Source organism: Nannospalax galili, unplaced genomic scaffold (genome assembly GCF_000622305.1).
Source record: "Nannospalax galili isolate Female #2095 unplaced genomic scaffold, S.galili_v1.0 scaffold723, whole genome shotgun sequence".
Taxonomy (NCBI): domain Eukaryota; kingdom Metazoa; phylum Chordata; class Mammalia; order Rodentia; family Spalacidae; genus Nannospalax; species Nannospalax galili.
The window spans coordinates 232,993-253,595 of record NW_008349978.1 but is presented as its reverse complement, the minus strand read 5'-3'; the positions used below and the strand labels follow the sequence as shown (position 1 = coordinate 253,595).

The 20,603-nt window shown below is 45.8% G+C and overlaps 1 protein-coding gene across 11 annotated transcripts in view; it reads left to right on the top strand.

Moving 5' to 3' along the window:
- Positions 1-20,603, top strand: part of Tbl1x (transducin beta like 1 X-linked) — a 209,761-nt gene that overhangs the window by 30,792 nt on the left and 158,366 nt on the right. For 7 of the 11 annotated variants that reach the window (XM_017801682.2, XM_029570449.1, XM_029570445.1 and 4 more), the window contains exon 2: positions 15,585-15,638. The exons of 3 other annotated variants lie outside the window; for them this stretch is intronic. The gene's annotated coding sequence lies outside the window, so the exon portion shown is untranslated. Of the gene's footprint in view, positions 1-15,584; positions 15,639-15,699; positions 15,717-20,603 lie in introns of those variants that run through there. One more of the 11 variants, XM_029570446.1, reaches the window with a different exon arrangement.

The window sequence follows — 20,603 nt, the reverse complement described above, 5'->3', positions numbered from 1 at the left end:
ACTGCTGGGATTACAGGTGTGCACCACCAGACCTAGCTTGGGAGTCATTTTAACCAACAAAAAAGTAGAAAAACACGGCAGTGTGTAGTATGCAAAAACACAGGACCTCCACCCTTCCTACCCCTTTTAGTGCAGGGAATGGAACCCAGGACTGTGCATATGTTAAACATACACCACCATGAGCTATCCCTTCAGCCCCAAACCCTTGACTTGAGGCCTTAATTAACTTATTTGACCTCAGCTGGGCCATATTCATTGGGCAGTACTGTTGCTTGCCCCGAGAATGTCCTTGCATGGCTGTGAAAGTGCTGTGAGTGTTGATTTTGTAACTACAAAGAAATTTACCCAATAGACAGATTTGCCAGTATGGAATCGGAATACTGTGTGTGTGTGTGTGTGTGTGTGTGTGTGTGTGTGTGTGTGTGTGTGTGTGTAGTTTGCATCTGAACAGAGACAGGGCCTTACTTATAATTTGAGCTAGGTCCTAAGTATTCCAAAGAAATCAGTCTTGAAGTTCTGTGTCCATTTGGCCCTCAGGAAGTCACTAAGGTAAGGTCAAGTTGGGACTACACGTGTTTTAAGATGAGTAAAAGATAACAGGGGTAGGGTTGAGCTGGAAATGCCCTCAGACTAGGAGATTGAGATCTGATTAAGTGCTGACCAACTAACCATTGAGCTCTGGGGCAAAGGTGGCCCTTTTGTTGAGCAGTGGCCTTGCATAAGTTGTTGCCTGGGGCTGGTTCTTAGAGCACAGGGCAGCTTCTCTTCATGTGTGCAAAAGGAGGGCTCTTGCATTCTTGGCTTTGGGTCTGATTTCACATTTATTTCTCATATGCAGAAAGTTGCTGCTTACCGTCAGCCTTTTTGGGCTCTCCTCTGATTAGGAACGGAAGGGAATCAGGGATTTAAACATTGTTTTTACGAGTAGCTGTTGGTTGTAAGTAATTTGATGTTTGTTTTAATCCATGAAAATCAACTTCCAGCCAGCTCAGTTATTTTCTTTCTGGTTTTATGAGTACTGAAAAGTCAAGTCTTGTGTTTTAAAATTGCAACACTGTCAAGCCATGTCAGGGACAACAGGCTCGAGCAACAGGATAGCCCTCAAATCAATGAGACTGTTAAATCGTACTTGCTTGTGCTATAAATTAACTTCTCAAACTTCATATTCAAACCAAGTTCATGTTCAACAAATGCAGGTCATGTCATTTAAATGTACATCTGGCTATAGTTTAATTGGTAGAGCATCTCAGAAGTCCTAGGTTGCATCCCTAGCATCACATAAACACTGGGTGTGGTGGTGCATACCTGTAATCCCTGCATTTCAGAGGTATAGGTAAGAGGATCAGAACTTCAAGGTCATCCTTACTACATAGTGAGTTGGAGGGCAGCCTGGCCTATATGACACCTAAAGCAAGACAAACCAAAACGAATGTTTCCTGTATTCCTAATGGAAAAAGTAGGGAGCTTGCATAAGTTAAAGGGGTCACTAGAGGTTTATAGCTGATGTCCTACGGAAGTAAATTGTGTCCTCAGCAAATCAGAATGAGGCCCAAGTCTAAAGCCAGGTCTCTTTCTAGACAGCTATACCATGTTTTCTTTTTCCCTTTCTCCCCCACATGATGCATTTAAAAAACTTACTAAAAATGGCTTTTGTTTTCATATTCTAGTGACACACCAGTTTCATTTATTTTCCATGTATCAGCCATTTCAATAACATGAGCTCTTGCAATTAGTTATGTAGTGGTCATTGACATGTAAGCAAGTGCATCCTTGGGAGCAAAGAAGTGTACCTTCAGGAGAATCATTGGGGCCTGGGGATGTGGCTAAGTTGTAGAGTGCCTGCCTAGTATGCATGGAGCCCTGGGTTCGATTCCCAACACTATAGACCCACTGTGGTGGCTTGTGGCTATAATTCCAGCACAGTGTATGTATGGGTTCAGTACATAGACTTTGCACTCAGACTAATCTGGGTTTGAATCTGCCCCATCCCGGGCTCCATACTAGCTGTGTGTCCAAGAACTGTTTGGGAAATCTCAAAACCTGGCCTTCTTTCTGAGTAGAGTGCAGGCATCATCGTATCTGTCCTAGATGGGCTATAATGTGCTTGCTGAGGTCTGCATTTCCATGCGAGCTTGGAAGGAGCACACAAGAGATAGTATTGTTGGTATCAGTAATAGTAGCACAAAGAGTTCTTATGACAGTGGTCTTGGGACTGGACGAGGGACCACGGGAGTCTTATTCCTCCTACCCCCTGGTCAGTGAGGGAGTCTGAGGCTGTTTTCAGTGCTGTTGCTGGGGTCAGGGAGTTCTTCGTGCCTCTCTAAGATGGGACAGAATAGCTGGCTTTACTGTCCTGATGGTATGCTGGGTACAGGTATCGGGTATTGCTGCAATTTTAATGGTATCTTTAGCTTTCCATTAGGGTGGAGGGAAAACCCTTATATCAAATGTTGCACAGAGTGCTGGGCCGTTGTTTACGGGACAGCAGACTGTTGCTCACCTCTTGTCCTATTGGAAAGACTGTTCTCTGTGAAGTTTCTTCCCCCTGGCCCTTGACTCCTGTAGGCTGCAACCTTGAGCAGGAATTTCATGAATAAATTTGTTCCCCATAGCCCAGTAAGGTCCATTATGATAGCCACGGTCCTCACTGATTGTAGAAGCCTTGACATGCAGCCAGTCTAAACTGAGAGGCTTTGGAAAGTGTAAAATACATACTGATTGAAAGACCAAGTGCAAAAGTGCCAAGTATCTTACTGATAATGTGATGTGTTGAGCATGGAAGCTTCCACTTGGGTGCACTGGGTAAAGTGTACTACAAGTAACTTCGCCCATCTTTACACCTGTCTGTCTCTGTGTCCTCACTGTCTCTGTCTCTCTCTGTCTCTGTCTCTCTCTCTCTCTCTCTCTCTCTCTCTCTCTCTCTCTCTCCAGGCCAGAGGCCAACCTCAGCTTACGTGTCCTCCATTGTTGTTTTTATCTTTTTCTTTTTTGAGACAAGGTCTCACTATGTAGCTAACTCTAAACCAGGCTGGCTTCAAACTCACAGAGCCTGCCTCTGTCTCCTCAGTATTGGGATTAAAGGTGTAAGCCACCATGCCCAGCTCATCTTGTTTTTTGGAGAAAAGATTCCTCATTGTGACCCAGGGTTCCATCAGTTAGGCTAGGCTGCATGGCCAGTGAGCCCTAGGGATCTGCCTGCCTCCACCTCTGCAGTGCTGGGATTAGAAGGCTGTACTGCCATGCCCAGCTCTTTATGTATGTGCTGGCCAACACACTCAGGTCGCCGTCCATGTGAGAGAAGTACTTAACTGACTGAGCCATCTCCTCAGCTCTTGTTCTCAGTTTTTCTCTTGCGTTGCAGAGAGCTTGTGGACAGATGTATCCTGTGACAGAGTCTTCTCTTGCTAGGGGTCCGCCGTGCTTTCCCACTGGCTCATTCATCCAGTATCAGTTTTCTCCGTCTTTCCATCATGGTGCTTCAAGTTTACTTCCTGCACAGGTATAGCAAACTGACTGTGCTAGTTTTCTGTCACCGAAGCAAAGTTCCCGAGATGAGCAGCTTCAGAAAAGAAGGTTATTTTGGTTCACAGTTTCAGGGGTTTCAGTCTGTGGTTGTGTGGCTCTGTTGCTTTGAGGCTGTGATGAGCCACAACCATGATGGTTGGCAGAAGGGCATGGCAGAAGAAGACTGTTATGTCATGGAGGCTGGAAGGAGAGTAGAGTGGACTCGGGGACAGGAGATAGGCGAGAGAAAGACCAGGGAGGAAGAGGGAAGGGAGGGGCTGGGGACAACATAAACCCCCCTTAGGACATGCCCACATTGACCTGCTTCATCCACTGAGCCCCATCTCCTGCAGTCTCCCCATGTCCCAGTAGTCCACCGGCTATGGACCACCTGGTGGGTTAATCATCTGATGATCTGAGAACCTTCATAACCAGGCACCTCTTGAGTGTTCCTGCCAAGGGACCAAGCCTTGTACATGTGAGTCTTTCATAGGCACTGGCTGTCCAATCCTTTCCACTGGCTCACACTTGTCCACTCCTCACACCTAGCTGTGGTGAGCTGTTTGTCTTGAGAGTAGCCTGCTTGTTCTTCCCTCTTTCCTATCTTCCCAGGACCTGCCCATCAGAAAAGGTGAACAGCTGCATAGTACTGGGCGAGGTACTCCTTTAGATGAGAGTAACACTCAAAGTAGTAGACTTAATCAAGGAAGCCGCATAATATGGGTGTGCTTTGACCAGTCAGTTTGCAGGCCTGACATAAAAGACTGAGTTCTCTTCTAATAGAGGGGAGTGGAAACAGAATCATATATTGGGGCTATGTAGTTAAGTACTCTGTCACTGCTGTTCATATCTCAACCTTTGTTTTTGTATGGACTCATTTATGAATTATACTTTAGAGATAGTGGTACTATGTTCATCTTTTGCAATTCAGTGTGATGTAGATTGAGCAGAAAAAGGTATGCAATAAGAGAAGAGCTTGCTGGGGCCAGTGAGATGGCTCAGTGGTTAAAGGTGCTTGCTGCCAAACTTGATGAACCAAGTTCAGTGACCTGAGTTTGATCCCCTGGACCCTTATGGTGGAAGGAGAGAGCCGACTCTTGCAAGTTGTACTCTGACCTCTGCACATGTGTTGTGGCACACACCCCCTCCCCCAGGTAAATAAATGCAATACTTAAAAAATGTTAAGTTGAACGTGGTGGCACATGTATTTAATCCCAGCATTTGGGAGGCAGAGACAGGTGGATCTCTGTGAGTTCAAGTCCAGCCTTATCTATACAGCGAGTTCCAGGCCAGCCAAGGTTACATAGTAAGACCCTGTTTTCAAAAAAGAGGCTTTTGATTTTCTTGGCGAGAGATGAGTGGGGCTGGGACTGAAACCCAGGAAGGCAAAAGATGGTATTGGAAGGTAAAACGGATACTCCAGCTGATTTCGGCATGCTCCTTTTGTTTACAGTACCAAAATAAGACCTACTCTTAGTGTGCCCAACCTTGTGACATTTTGACGTGTTGTCGCCATCTACAAAAGTCATGCTTGAGCAGCTCAGCTGAGTTAGAAAAAAATAAAAATCACAGAAAAATCTCAGTGTTTTAAGTGAGTTTATGATTTATGGTAGCATTTGTAGTCTTCCTGGGCTGCAGGTTGGGTATACCTACAACTCAAACCAAATACCCAACAGAAGGCAGCATTTGTATAGGAATCACAAATTGTGTCCATATATTATTTATTTGGCATATGGATAAAATCACCTTTTCCCTTCCTGTCATTGATAATTTTCAGGTTCCTTACGTTCCGCTTGCAACCCTTTTCATCTAATCTGGGAGGGTACTTGTCTCGCTAGGAGATTCAAGAGCTAAATACCTTTTCGTTTGTTTTCTTTTTTGAGACCGTGTCTCACTATTATATAGCTTAGGCTGTCCTAGAACTGAAGGCTTTCCTGCTTCTGCCTCCCAAGCGCTGACAGGGATCACAGGTGTGCTCCACGACGCTGGCCTGTGAACTCATTTTTCCTAATAGACATGCTTGTGGCACAAGCACAAGGTGAGGTTTCCTTCTGTTTCGGGACAGATGCTGCGGTGGTGAGCTTGGAAGTGGTTAATGAGTAAACAATCCAGAGTTTAGTGTGGGGGCAGAGGTGGCAGTACTGCATCTTCATCTCAGTGATCGATGGAGCCTCAGCATTGGGGCCCCTCATTCGGAACCCCAGATGCATGCTGGCTGACGGTTGAGTAATTGATAGTAGTCAGCAAAGCCAACTTAGTTTACTGACTTGAACAAGTGAGGCACAATAGGACTGGGGAGTTGGTAAATGTCATTGACGCATGCCTGGTAGTTTTGGGGCCAAATAAGAAAGAATTCATTCTGTATATAGACACAAAGTGGCTTAGAAGTGGCCTAGGTCTGGGGATGAGGTTAACATATTTTGGGAGGAAGAGGGGTGGACAGGCAGGTTGTCCTCAAACTCACTATGTAGCCAACGATGACTTTGGACTCTTTTCTGACAGTCTGGGGATTGAACCTATATCCTCATGTGTGTCAGGCAGGCATTCATCCCCTGAGTTACAGCTCCAGCACTTGATCTTGAACTCCTGATCCTCCTGCTTCCTAAGTGTTGGTATGGGGACTAATAACATGTTCTGAAATGGATCTCAGTCCTGGTGGTTGTGCAGTTCTGTGAATGGCCAAAGCCATTGCATGCATCACTTTGTGTGAGTGTATGGAGTGGTGTGCGGTGTGGTTTACAGCTCAATAAACCTGAGTAAAAAAGGTTTGGACTTCCTTTTGTGCAAGCTCTAAACACATTGTATGAGATCCAAAACAAAAGAAGACAAACAGCAAGAGAGAAATGACAGCTGAGCTTGTGTGCTCTCATTAGATGACAGGAACAGGAGGACAAAGAAGGCCCAGTGTATGTGGCCTTTCTGCAGGGCCCGCACCCAGGCGGATGTAGCAGCCGGCAGCTGTGTGGAGCATTGATCTGTTGATTTAGGGTTATGGAAAATTTGGAAACCTCTCCTTACCCTTTATTGTCTCTGATGAAATGGACCTTGGGGATTTCCCTGCAGAGTTTGATGTAAGGAAAATGCAGAGAAACCTCCCTGTGCATGCACTGTGCATTGATAATCCAGCTCTGTATTGGTCATCAGTGATTCTTGCTTTTAATGTATTGGAAGCCTGTGGGTTTTGTTTTGTTTTGTTTTGTTTTGTTTTGTTTTTGTTTTTTTTTTAATTTGGAGACAGGGTCTCATTGGGTAGCTCTGACTGACCTGGAACATTATAAGTGGATCATGCTGGCCTCAGACACAGAGACCCACCTACCTTTGCTTCCCAAGTGCTGAGATTAAAGGCCCATGACACCATGCCTGGCTAGCCTGTGGTTTTAAATGATATGCTTGGTGTGATGGTTCTTGTTGTCAACTTGAGGGAGTCTAGCATCACCTGAAGACAGGCTTTGGGCATGCCTGTTGGGGATCTCTGGCTGGGATCCTGGATTGTGTAAGTGGAGAAAGGAGGTGAGCAGCAGCATGCCTTCATCTCTCCCTGTTTCCTGATTGTGGTTGTGTTGTGAGCAGCTGCTTCAAGCTCCTGCTGCCATGACTGCCCCTCTGCAGTGGACCTTATCCATGAACTGTGAACTGAAATAAACCTTTTCTCCCTTAGGTTGCTTTCTAATATTCCCTTTTTATTTGTTTATTAGTTATCTAACACATAGTTTTATTCTTTGAGATAAATATGAGCAGAAACATGGGTTAAAAAGTTTACATGAAAAAGAGGCAAAATAGATCATTATTTTACTATATATATTTTTCATGTTTTGAAATTTGTATGTTAAGTTGCTTTTGTTATGGTATTTTATCATAGCAAGAGGAAAAGAAACTGAGACATAAGGGTTTTCCATTCATAAAGCCTGAGCTTGTAACATAGAAAAAACATGCTTGTCAGCTTGAGGTGAGGGCACAGGCCTGTATCTGGGGATCTTGGGAGGCCGAGGCAGGAGGATCACAAGTTCAATGCCTGTCTGAGCTACAGGATGAGTTCAAAGCCAGTCTGGAAGGCTTTGTGAAACCTCTCAAAGTCTTTAAAAAAAGATTGGGGATATAGCTAAGTGCTTAATTAACTATGTGGGGCCCTGGATTCAGTTCCCAGTAAAATACCCCCTCCCCCCAATACACTATCTCTTAGGTGAAAATGTTTGCAAAAACCACTTTTTATTAAATATTCTTTTGGGAGCTGAAGAGGTGGCTCAGCCTTTAAGAGCACTGACTGCTTTTGCTGAGAGCCCAGGTTCAGTTCCCAGCACCCGTATTGTGGCTAACAACCATCCATAACTTCAGTTCCAGAGTATCTGATGCCCTCTTCTGACCTCCACAGGCATTGCATGATCTGTGTGCACTTACATACATGCAGGCAAAACACTCATATGCTTAAAATAAAAATAAGGAAATAAAAAATCGAATTCTTTTGCATTAATGATTTTATGTATGGGCGCACATGTGCCATGGCATGTGTGCGTGTGAAAGTCAGAGGACAGCTTTTGGGAATCTGGTCTCTCCTTCCACCATGTGGGTTCTGTGGATCGGACTCAAGAGCCTTTACCCAGTGAGTTGTCTTGCTGGCCTGCAAAAAACACTTAGCCATTCAAGTGGTCAATTGATCTTTTTGTTTTGTTTTGAGATAGGAGCTTGCAATGTAGCCCAGTTTAGCGTTGACTTAGGATCCTTCCTCCTCTCCCCCACGGTACTTGCTAATGCTCAGCACTTGGTACCACTCTCTAGTTTGCGAGGTAGAAATAGGGCATTATTGAAATTGCTATCACGTGAGAGTTTAGCTGGAACATTTTCCTGAGAAATGGAACCCGAATCGAGCAGCTGTGTTTTGCTGTTTCATTTCCACGTGTTGCATTGATCAGAAAGAAGGTGGCTTTTGTTTTGGGTTGTAAGGAGTAGTATAAGGGACAGGAGGTACTTACTAAGGAAGTATTAATGTGTAGGTACAAAATTGTTCAAGTACAGTTCCCTGTGGCTGTCCTTGGGTGGGTAATGTTGGAGCTGGTGTGGTGAGATGGGTTAGGAGACAAGAGGCCCAGGAAGGTGGTGCCTTGAAGAGCAGCTCTGGTGGAACCAGTTCCTCCCTTTCCTAGTGGAGGGTAGGGCCTGCCTGGAGAGGAAAGCCGAGGAAAGCTGAGTGGCTTGCCCTGGCGGTGACCTTCTTCTCTCCCACTGTGTGTTTCTATCTTTGCACCTGTCTTTGTTCTCTATGCCTCGCATTGATCAGAGACTGACACCTGACACTGGACTGTGGGGCCTGGGCAGGAGAGTGCAACTGCACCTCAGACAAAGGGGACAAACAATTAGCATTGTAGCTCGGATATTTCTTGGGCCCCTGCTGTCAGCATGGCAGGGCCGTGGGTGTTCATTGGAGTTGGTGTGACCACAGTGCATCACTGGAGAGATGCTTCCTGTTTTACAAATGGGGAGACAGGCCAGGGTAGTGACAACACCCGACCCGTAACTGCCCTATGGGGATGGTGAGTGCGATGGTCACAGGTGGGCCACTGTGATTTCCAAGCTTATGTGGTTTCAGGACATGGAAGTGCTCTTCTGAACCCTAGATTCTCACACTCTGATCGATGGCTTGAATCAGTGTGTGAATTCCATAGTGCTCTGGAGTGCCTGAGGGCCAACTCTGTGGTGGGTAGTGGCCATGTCTTGTGTACAAGAGCAACTCGCAGAAATGAAAATGTGTGGAGACGGCTCAGTGTACTGGTCAGAGTACTTGCTGCACAAGCATGAGGTCCTGAGTTCAGATCCCGCACACCTACTTAAAAAGCCATGTGTAGCCGTATACGCCTGTAACCCCATTGCTGGGGAACGCTGACGGAGGAGAATAGCCGGCTGTTGGGTGAAGTGGGGAATGGAGGAATAATACACTCCCGTGTAGGTAAAGGAGCTGTCTCAGGAGAATAAAGTGGAGAGCTATGGGGGAAGGAGGATACCTTGTATTGCCTGACACATACAAATGCACCCTGCACACGTGTACATACACAAACACACATTGTTAAAATAAATGAGCTATCTTGCAGTTGCTGTTGGAGGCAGTCATCTTTTAAGGCAGAGCCCAAATAAGATCCACCACCTGTGTTTGTATAGCCAGTGAGCTGGAAATGATTTTATTTTTATTTTATTTATTTATTTATTTTTTTGAGACAGGGTCTCCCCGTAGCCCCAGCTGTCCTGGAACTCACTATGTAGACCAGGCTGGCCTTGAACTCACAGAGATCTGCCTGCCTCTGCCTCCCAAGAGCTGGGATTAAAGGCGTGTGCCACTACACCCGGCGGTTTTATATTTTTAAATGATTTGTGTGTGTGTGTGTGTGTTGTGTGTGTGTGTGTGTGTGTGTGTGTGTGTGTGTGTGTGTGTAATAGCATGTGACTGGTGAAGGTGATGTAGAATTCCAAAATCAGCATTCATATATAGTTTTTTATAGGAATGTAGCGGTACCTGTGTATCTGTGTTCATGTACTGTGTATGGCTGTCTTCTTGTTATATGGGGTGTTGTGAGGGTTGTGACAAATCAAGTTGACTTCCCAGTGAAGCCTATGGTATTCACTTTCTTGGCTGGGGACATAGGTCAGTCTATGAAGGGCTTGTTCTGCAAGCATGAGGACCTGAATTCCATCCCTAGCACTGGTGTGCTATGCTGGTGAGTGCTTCTACTCCCAGTTCTGGGGTGTGGAGGATGTGGATACAGAAGGATCTTGGACTTACTGGTCAGCCAGCCTAGCCTACTTGCTGACCTCCAGGTCCCAGTGAGAGACCCGTTTCAGAAAAAAAAGGTGGGCGGCATCCAAGCAACCCTGGGGTTGTCCTTTGGCTTCTGCATATACTCTCTCTGGAGCATATGTGTACCTGCACACACATGAACAACCTGCACGCAGGAGCAGACTCTCCTCTCTTCTTGCTCCCCTCCCGCTCACCCTCCAACTCACCCTCCCATCCCCTCAAAGCAGGGCTCTGCAGGCTACTAGGTGCATGGTAGCTCCATGGAGTGACAGATTGATTCTTTCCTTCCATCATGTGGGTTTGTGGGATCAAACTCAGCTTATCAAGTTTTGGCAGCAAGTATTCTTTCTTACCTGCTGGGCCATCTCACTGGCCAGACCTGATTTTATAACATGGAAATTGATCATGTTTTTCTTTGGCAGAAGAAAGTTGTTTCTGAGGAAAACATGAAGCGATGGGCTGTGTAGCGTACTTGTTGGTTGCCCTCATTTCAAGGTCTTTTCTAAACTCATCTTTTGATTCACGTAGTGGGAAGGCAGAGCATTTTCATCTATCATCTATTAGTTGTGATCTTTGTAAATGACTGACTTCCTTTGCAAGCTTTTTTTTTGAGAAAGGGTTTCATGTAATCCAGACCGGCCCATAACTCACTGTGTAGCCAAGGATGGCCTTGAAATCATGATCCTCCTGCCTCCACCACCCAAAGACTTTGTTTTTCTTGATTTCTCTAAGTATTTTGATAGACAGACATACACACCACTTTTGTTGGGCTGAACAGGGAAAAAGGGGTGGGAAGAGAGGAGGTTAGGTGGAACACAGAGGGTAGCAATGGCAGCAGCCATTTTCATGTTACCCTACTTGAAATCTCTTCGATTCTCCTGTTCAACTCTGACAAGATCTGAAAATATGTTGGTTGGGATATGGGTGCATGAGCCTTTGATCTCCTTGGCCTTGGATAGTCCTCTCTCCCTCCCCCTTCCCTCCCTCCCCTCCCCTCCCCTCCCTCCTTCCCTCCCTCAGGTTCACTTGCATGTGAAGGTTAGAGGGTAACTTGCAGGAGTTGGTTCTTTCTTTCCACTATGTGGGTCCAGGAGTGGAAATCCTGTCGTCAGGCTTGTTGGCAAGTGTTCTTATCCACTGAGCTATCTCCGCACGCCCTGGGATAGTTCTTGATTAGAGCAGAGCAGAGCTTACAGGAAGTTGGTGCTTTTCCATGAGTCTCTAGCATCTGGGGCTGCGGGGTGCGGTCCATACCTGCAGTCCAGTCTGCCTTCACTCAACAACTACCTGGTCTGCCTCTGGTTTCCATTACTGACTTCCCTAAATAGGCCTAGCCCCATACCTTCCTTGAATGCAGCCAGAAACTGGACATGAGTGCATGAGACCTCAAGAAGACATGGCATACTCACACCACAGAAATGTTGGATGGCATCAAATAGTTTTTTAAATGCTGACAGCCTCTTGCTTCAGAGTCAGTAGAACCCACCTTTACCCACATGAGGCTGTAGTCTTGGTGAGCCAAGGAGTGGCAACTTCATGAGTCTTAGGGGCCTAAGATGTGTCAGGGAGCTCTGGAGTTAGGGATTTGAAATGTCTTTCTCACTAGAGCCTAGGAGATGGCTTGGGGTGAGAGGTAAAGCTGGGAGAAGCTCAGAAAGGCAAGTGGGCTTCAGCAGTCCTGAAGAGTGACCAGAGAGAGGAGAGGGCAGAGTCCAGAGCTACTGTCTGCAAAAGTGGGGACTGGCAGGCAGGAGCCAGGGACTGCTTTTGAGAACCCATGACACTTTTAAATGGAGTGTTGGGTTTATAGCAGGCTGAAGGTGGAAGGTGTGGGATAGAGGATGAGTGGGCAGGTGGTAGGTGTACACCTCCTTGGAGACTGGCCTGACCTTGAGGGTAAGGAGGGAAAGAGAACCCGTGCCAAAGATGTTGGTGTGTAGCTGAAGGATGTTTCTTTCCATTTTACTATTTTTGGTGTGCATACACAGATGTTTGTGTGTGTGGATGCAGGTGCATGCACATGGATGTAGGCTAGGGAACAACCTTGGGTGTCATTCTTAGGGTGCCACCCTCCTTATTTTTTGCTCTGTGGAGGCAGAAGACGTCTTATCTTTAGGTGCTGTTCCTCTGGCACTGTATTATTATTATTACTATTGTTATTATTATTATTATTAGTATTATTATTACTCTTTCAGAGACATAGTTTCTCACTGGCCAAGAGCTTACCATTCAGGTTGTGTTGTCTGGCCAGTGAGTTCCAGGGATTCTTCTTTCTCTGCCTCCCCAGTGCTGGGATTATGATCTGGACTACAATACTTGGCTTTTTACAAGAGCATGCCACTCTATCAGGTTTTTAAGACGTGAGTTTTGGGGATAGACCTCAGGACTTCATGTTTACACAACAGGCATTTTACTGACAGCCATCTCTGAGATCCTGGATCATGTTTCTAAATTGGGTAGACATATGGTTGAGTTGAGATGCTCAGATGTGCTGGTTGTTTTTTGTCAACTTGACACAAACTCACCAGAACCACTTGTTAGGAGAAAACCTCAACTGAGGAATTTCTTTCATCAAGGAAGGAGGCTTGTGGCAAGGTCTATGAGGCATATTGATTACTAATTTATGTAGGAGGGCCTAGTCCACTGTGGGTAGTGCCACTACTGGGCAGGTGGGCATGGGTTGTAAAAGAAAGGTAGCTAAGCATAAGCCAGGGGAATTGAGCCAGTGAACAGCATTCTCCATGGCTTCTGCTTCAGCTCCTGCCTCCAGGTTCCTGCCTCCAGGTTCCTGGCCCGCTTGAATTTCTGCCCCAGCTTCCCTCGAGTGATAGATTGGGACCTGGGACATGTAAGCTGTATCAACCCTTTCTTTCCCAAGTTGGTTTTTGTCAGTGTTTTCTCACAGCAGCAGAGAGCAAAGTGGGACAGGAGATAAGGTAAAAGGATGGGACCTTGGAAAGGGGACATGTTCCTTCCTACAGGAAAGCTTATCAGGGTGTAGCCTTGGTAGAGGAATAGACGGAGGATTTTGCTTTTGAGAGATGACAAGTGTTGACATATGAGACTCAAGTGGCCTCCGTTTAATCTAGTTTAGATAAGGCCTCTGTTTGGGAGCTCCTTTGAGCTTGTTAGCTTGGATCTACCCAGTAGAAGGAAGCCATTTAAGACCCAAGAGAGCGTAAACCAGTGTGTGAGCACTGTACCGTCCAGTCTGGTCCACCCGCTGGCAGTGTGTGGCTACCGAGCAGGTGGAGCAAGGTGGCCGCAGCCTGGAATGGAGATTTAATGTGAGTTCATACTGTTGCAGCTTCTGTGATTGGTGGCTGGTGTGTTGGACTGAACAAGTAGTCATAGGGATGGTTCGGGCTGAGCCAGGGAGGGTACGATGGATGTGTATAGATGGTTTGAACTGGGTGGTTTTGGGCCAGAAGCTCCCAAAAATGTGGCTTGGGTGAGGGTGGTCACGGGAGATGAACTGTGCTATTTAAAGCCAGGATAGAGGACTGGATTTAGGAGCAAAGGGCCGAGTGCTCCTGGTTCTCTCATCCAAAAATTAGTGTGTTTCTTATATCCAGTTGTGGCTGTACATTGTTTTTCCACTTGATACTGCTTTGAGTCAGGCTATGTCCTGTGGAGCAATGGATGGGACAGTTCTTTTCATTGATGAAACAGGGCTGCTCTGGTTCAGAGTGGTGGTAAGTGGAAGTTGGGAACGGGCATCTTGATTTTTTTTCCCTCCTCTCACCTCCAGTGATTCACTGATTCACTCTCTCACATTCTTACCTTTGAATACTTGACCCTTCGTAACCATTGATCAATGCTATTGTTGACAGAGGACTTTGAGGAATGCAGAATTTCTATGCATGAGCAAGGTTTTCTCTTTCCTTTAAATATGTGTTTGTTTTTGTGTATGTATTCACATGTGAGGGTGCACTCCTGCCATGGCATTGTGTGTGTGGGGGTCAGAGGACAACCTTGGATGGTATCCTTGCTATCCCTTGTTTGAAGCACGGTCTCCCATTTGCTGGAAGCTTCTGAGGGATTCTGTCTCCGCCTCCCACCCAGCCCTAGAAGTGTCTGGATTACAGGTATGCACCACCACCTCTGGCTCTTTTTACATGGGTTCGATGACTCCAAACTCAGGTTGTCAGGCTTTTGCAGCAAATGCGTTTACCTGCCGAGCTATCCAGTGCAGGTATCCCCATGAGCAATGTTTTCTAAACTTGTTTTTAAAAAGCACAGATTGAATTTTTCTGAGTTCAGCACAAATTTACGTTTTAGGGTAAAAACTAGGTTTTCTTCTAAGGGAGGAACATCTCTTTCCCTTTTATCTTTGTAGTCATCACACCAGACTGAAACACAAAGTAATCATCATTTAAAAGCACTGAACAAGCTGGGTGTGGTGGTGCATGCCTGTAATCATCTTAGCATCTGGATTGTGAATTTGAAGCCATCCTGGGTTACATCTTAGCAAGACCTATCTCATAAAGAAAAACACCCTCCCCTTCCAGTACTAAACACAGAAAACATGCATTATTTAAACAAAACCCTTTTCTTGACTTGGTACCTTATTCCATCTTCCTCCTACTTAGTACACTTTTTCAAAGAAAGTTTCCATTCTTGTTCTCTCGTGTAAACGCTCACACATTTTAGTCAAGTGAGCTCTGGCACCCACTCTCTCTTGGAGGAAACTCTCTTCCTTGGTTTCCTTTGAACTTGCAGTCCTGACACCCTCAGTCTCTCCAGCTCCTCACCCCTGCCCTATTCAGCTGTGTGGACCATAGGCTGGGTCTGTGCCCTGTGCTCTGTCCCCACACTGAGCAGCCTCTAGTCTGTCCCTTGGGGCTGTTACTGCCTTGGGGACAAGAACTTCAGCAAGTCCCTACAGCACAGCCATGTGTGCCCAATGCCTTATGGGCAAGACTGTACATGCTGTTAGGGCACCCCTTCTCTGATACCAAGGAGCCTTTTTGTTTTGTGCACAGACTCCCTTCAGTAGCTCAGCAAAGCTCTGTTGGTCTCAGTATCACATTTCTTAATGCATCTAAACTAGCAACATTAAGAAACAAAACTGAGCCAGGCATGGTGGCACACACCTTTAAAGCAGAGGCCGGCCAACCTGGTCTACGAAACAAGTTCCAGGCCAGGCGGGGCTCCAAGGAGACCCTTTCTCAAAAAAACCAAAACAAAACAAAAAACCCTTCAAAAGAAAAACAAAACAAAACAAAACATTTCTTTCTCCTCGTAAAGACATTTGTTCATGTGCTCTATTAACTCCTGAACTCCTTTTATCTTGCAGATCTGAAACCTGTCCCTGCTAACCTACTAACTGGAGCTGCTCCTCCAGCACCTGGTAACTACCACCCTATTTTCGTTCTGTGGATTTGGTTCTTCTAGGGACCTCATGTAGATGGAGTCATACAGTATTTGTGTATGTGTCTGAGAGAGGAGGAGTGTGGGTGGGAGGGAGGGAAGAAGGGAAGGAGTTAGCTTATACTTGCTTTTACTTCCCTGAGCATAATCTCAAACTCCATCCACATTGTGGCATGCGTCCATTTCTCTCCTTTTTGAAGTTGAATTGTTTTCCATTGTGTGTATATACTACATAGTGTAAATCTAGCCATCTGTTGATGGACACTTGGTTTGTTTCCAGCCTTTGGCTTCTGTGCATAAGCTGCTAGGAACCTGACTACATACAGGATCCTGCTTTCCATTCTTAATCATGTGCTTTTTCTTTTACTTTATTGTTTTATTTTATAACCCGCCCTCCCCCATAGGTGTGCCCTGGCACACTTGTTGCAGTTGGAGGATAGCCTTGAGTCCACTTTGTTTGAGGCAGGGCGTCTTCTCTGCTGTATATTACCAGGCTGACTTCCAAGAGCTTCCAAGGATTTTCTGGTCTCTGCCTCCCCATGTCCCTGTAGGGGCACTGGGATTACAGACAGGCGTGGCACATACCCATTTTTTTAGGCAGGCTCTGGGGATTTGAACTCAAGTTCTCATGCGTGCATGTCAGGTGCATTACCCACTGAGCCATCTCCCCAACCTCAGTGTCTGCTTTTAAAAAATTTTTATTTTTATGTATTTATTTTCTATGTGTATGTGTCTGTGTGTGCCGGTGCCTGAGGAGGCCAGAAGAGGATGTCGGATCCCCCTGGAGCTAGACGAAGCTGTGAGCTACCTGATGTGGGTGCTGGGAACTGAACTTAGGTCCTTTGGAGGAGCAGCAAGAGCTTTTAATCTCTGAGCATTCCTTCCAGTCTCAGTGTGTGCAGCTTCACCGTGTGCTTCTTACATACTTAAGATAACATGATCTGACAGGTCACATTAGCCACTACCACTTCAAAGTAGTGATGAGTGTGAGCAAACCCCCTTCCTCCCCATACCATCTCTAAGATGTTAGCAGAATGCCTGTGATAATCTGTTTATGATGCTGGAGAGTTAACAGTGGAATTAGTTTACAATGGAATTTGTTGATGGGTTAGTGAAAGTAAAGTAACACCCAGGTACATCCCAGCCAAGTCACGTGATTGACTTCCAGAATACCCTTGGAGCTTTTCTTCCTTTACTATTATGTGTAACTCGAATCCTACCACTGATCAGGGCTTGCCCCACCTCCATCTCCCTCATTGCTCATTCATTCAACAGGTGTTTGATTAGCGCTGTCTGCTGAGCTCATTTATTTTCATTGATGTGTGTGTGTTGCTCTCCCATGCAGGAGAGGGAAGGAGAAACAGACATGAACTCATACAAAGCATAGGGTTGGAATAGTAGTGATGACTGCTGTCAAATGCAGGCAGCTGTGAGGGTCTGTTGGCATGGACTAGATGTCTTCATTGTCAACCAGAAAGGGCATTTAAGATAGGACCCCAGGAATGTATGGAGTTATGTCAGCGTGAATACCTGGCCAGGGCACGACTTGTTCAGATGTCCTGAGGTTGGAGTGGAGGAACAGACTGGGAGGATATTGCTTGGAGTCATGCCTCTCCGTGAGTCTGGGATGCCTCAGGATGCCTCAGGTTAACTCCTGGGAGTGTTAGGCAGTGCCCCTGGAAGGCCTGCTACCCCAGTGTCTACCCAACATGTGCTGTGACTGCTTGGAGAAGAGTAGCAGGGAAAGTGAGTTGGCCCTAGAAGACTATTGAACTATTCCAGAAGGAGAGTTTGGATGAGGAGTGGGGACAGTGTGTTGCTTTTGCTCCCCGTAAACTGCAGTCTCGAGTTACAGCTACTTTGGTCTCCCTTGTAAATCTTACCTCTTGTACTTGAGGTCAGAGGTGACCCTGCTTTGCTTTCAGTACTGGAAACATTATACTTTATGGCCTAATTGAATGTGTGGTCCGCTCCTCCCCCCCATGAATCTGAAACTGGCATGTCTGGATATTTGCGCAAATTTCTCAGATGAAATCTCCCTTGGGTGGCAAGTATTGGGAGAGTCGTCGGTGCCCCTTGTTGCTGTGGAAGGAGATTATTTGCCCTCTCTGGAATACCTACATGGTTTGGAGATGGGATTCTGAGATTTGATTGTAGAGGTGTGCTTTTTAGAGAGGCATTATCCAGAAGAAACTCTGTATTCTCTTGGGACATGCTTTTTGCCTTTGGTTGGTTCTGCACTGCTCAAGAGCTGTTTGTACGCAGAGGAGAGCATTCCTCTTTAGCTGTCTTAGAAGTATGCCGTGCTGTAAAACAGTACCAAGCTGGCCAGGGTTTGAATTGTTCTGTAAGCCTGCAATTGTTGAACACATTGTGCTCTATGTATTTCCTTATGTGTTTGTACAGATAAGATAAAATAACTTCCAAAGGAGAATTTTGCAGTATAGTTCCCGATACTGTTGGAAGTGTGAGATGTCTTAGATTTTAGTTTGCTGCTTTTTGCCTGGGAGGATGGAGAGCAGATGTTTAACTATGCAGTGATGTGTGTGTTCTAGTATTTCCTGACTTAATTTTGCTTCTAGTATGGATTCCTATATCAGAAATAAGAATAATGGGTGCAGTTGTGCCTATGGTTAAAGTGAAGGGAGGAAAGGGAGAGAACGTGGAGGTGGGGATGAAAAAGAATGTGTGCATATATGAGAGAGTTGGAGACAGAATGTTAGAGTATGTTGTTTCTGTGTGTGTATGAGAGAAGCAGAATGAATATTGTGTATGGGGGGAGAGGGAGAGACTGAACGGAGGGAAGGAAAGAGGGGAGGGAGAGGAGACAGAATATATATAGGAGAGATAGTGAATGTTATAGTATGTGTATTTTTCTCTGTGTGTCTGTGATTCTGTTTGTGTGTCTGTATGTGGGGGGGGCGGTGAAGGGAGAGCACACAGTTTCTTTGTAGTACTCATTCACCTCCCCCTCGCCCCTGAAAATGTTGGGCTCCCTGAGCTTTGAGTTCATTTGTGTCCCTTCATTTGGGGGCTAAAGGCTGAGATAAGAGCAGTATTAGCAAATAGAGTTGCCTCTAACTACTTCAGAAGTGCACGGGGGCCCCTCGTTCATGTTTCAACAAAGCTCATTCCTAGTTTCATATTTTATTTTCCTCCCAGCAAATCCTAAAATGCAACCCAGGACCTCGTTCACACTAAGCAAGCACTCTACCACTGTGCCACATTCACATTCCCAGTACCCCTCCCCCCTTTTTGGTTTTTTTAGAGACTGGTTCTCCTTGTAGCCCCAGATGTTCTTGAACTCACTATATAGACCAGGCTGGCCTTAATCTCTCATAGAGATCCTCCTACTTCTGCTGGGATTAAAGGCATGCACCACCATGCCCGGCTTTAGCCCTCTTAAATTTTATTTTTCATTTTGAGACAGGATCTTACTGACTTATTCTCACTGGCCCTGAACTCACTTTGTTGCCCTGGCAGACCTTGAACTTGCTGTATTCCCACCTGAGCCTTTCATGGAGCTAGGATTACAGACATACATCACCAGGCCCAGAACAGATTATTTTCCAATAAGGAATTGTTGGTAGATCAGTTCATTCAAACCCCTGGGTGGTGTTTGTAATACAAGTTGAGTGTACCTCACCTGAAACATGGACTGCTCTGAAAGATGAAACCTTTCCTTTTTGGGGGGAGAGACAGGGTCTCATATAGGCTAGCCTAGAATTAACTACATACCTGAGGATGACCTTGAACTCCAAATCCTCATGCTTTCACCTCCCAAGTGCTGGGATTCTAGGTACATTTTACTACACCTGCTTTTTTCCTTTTAAAATTAGTTTTTGTGTGTGTGTTTGTGTGTGTGGGCATGTGCATGCCACAGTATGCATGTGGAAGTCAGAGGACGACTTGTGGAGTCAGTTCTTTCCTTCTACCTTGTGGATTCCTGGGATTGAATTGAGGTCCTCAGGCTTTGTGGCATGTGCTTTTCTCCACTGAGCCATCTCACTGGCCTGTACCACACCCAATTTTATGGTATTCTGGAGATCAAATCCAGGGCTTTAAGCATGCTAGGCAAGTATTGTACCAAATGAACTGCATCCTCACCCCTAAATCTGGAACTTTCTACCCTTAAGCTCGTATGACTGAGTGCTGTTCAAATACACTGTCACCAGAAATGTTTAGAATTACGTTCAGGCTGTGTTAAAGTGCATGTGAAACAAATGAATTTTGTGTTTAGACTTGGATCCTGTCCTAGTTTGCTTTCTATTGCAGTGATAAAACACTGAACAAAAGCAACTAGAGGAGGAAAGGGTTTATTTGGCTTACACGTCCTCATCATAGTCTACCATTGAGGGAAGCCAGGGCAGGAGCTGAAGCAGGAAGCCGGAGGCAGGAGCTGAAGGAAAGACCACAGAGGAGAAGCAGAGGCCACAGAGGAATGCTGTTTACTGGCTTGTGCCTTCTAGCTTGCTCGGCTGCTGTCTTATACAGCCCAGGATCACATGCCCTGGGCCCACATCAGCTTCGGCCCTCCTACATAAATTAGCAAACACGAAAATGCCTCACAGACATGACCATAGCCCATTCCTTCTTCCCAAGTTGTTCTAGTTTATGTAAAGTAGACAAAAGCTAACCAGCACAGGTTTCATCCTCGAGATATCTTCTTGTATATGCATAAATACAGCAACATCTGAATTGGTACAGGCATTTTGGATAAAGGAAAGTCAGCCTGCATGGTGGAATGTTGCTTCCCTAAGTTGACAGGAATTGACTTTGGGAGGTTGATACGGAGAAGGAGGCACAGACACTTCTTGGGGTACCCAAATGGAAGTCATGTGTTAAGGATGATAGGAGCCACTCTGTTCTCACGGTTTAGAAAAACTCCAGCAGTGGATGCAGGTGGTCTAGGACTAAATGAAGAGATGGAGTCGTGGATCCTGCA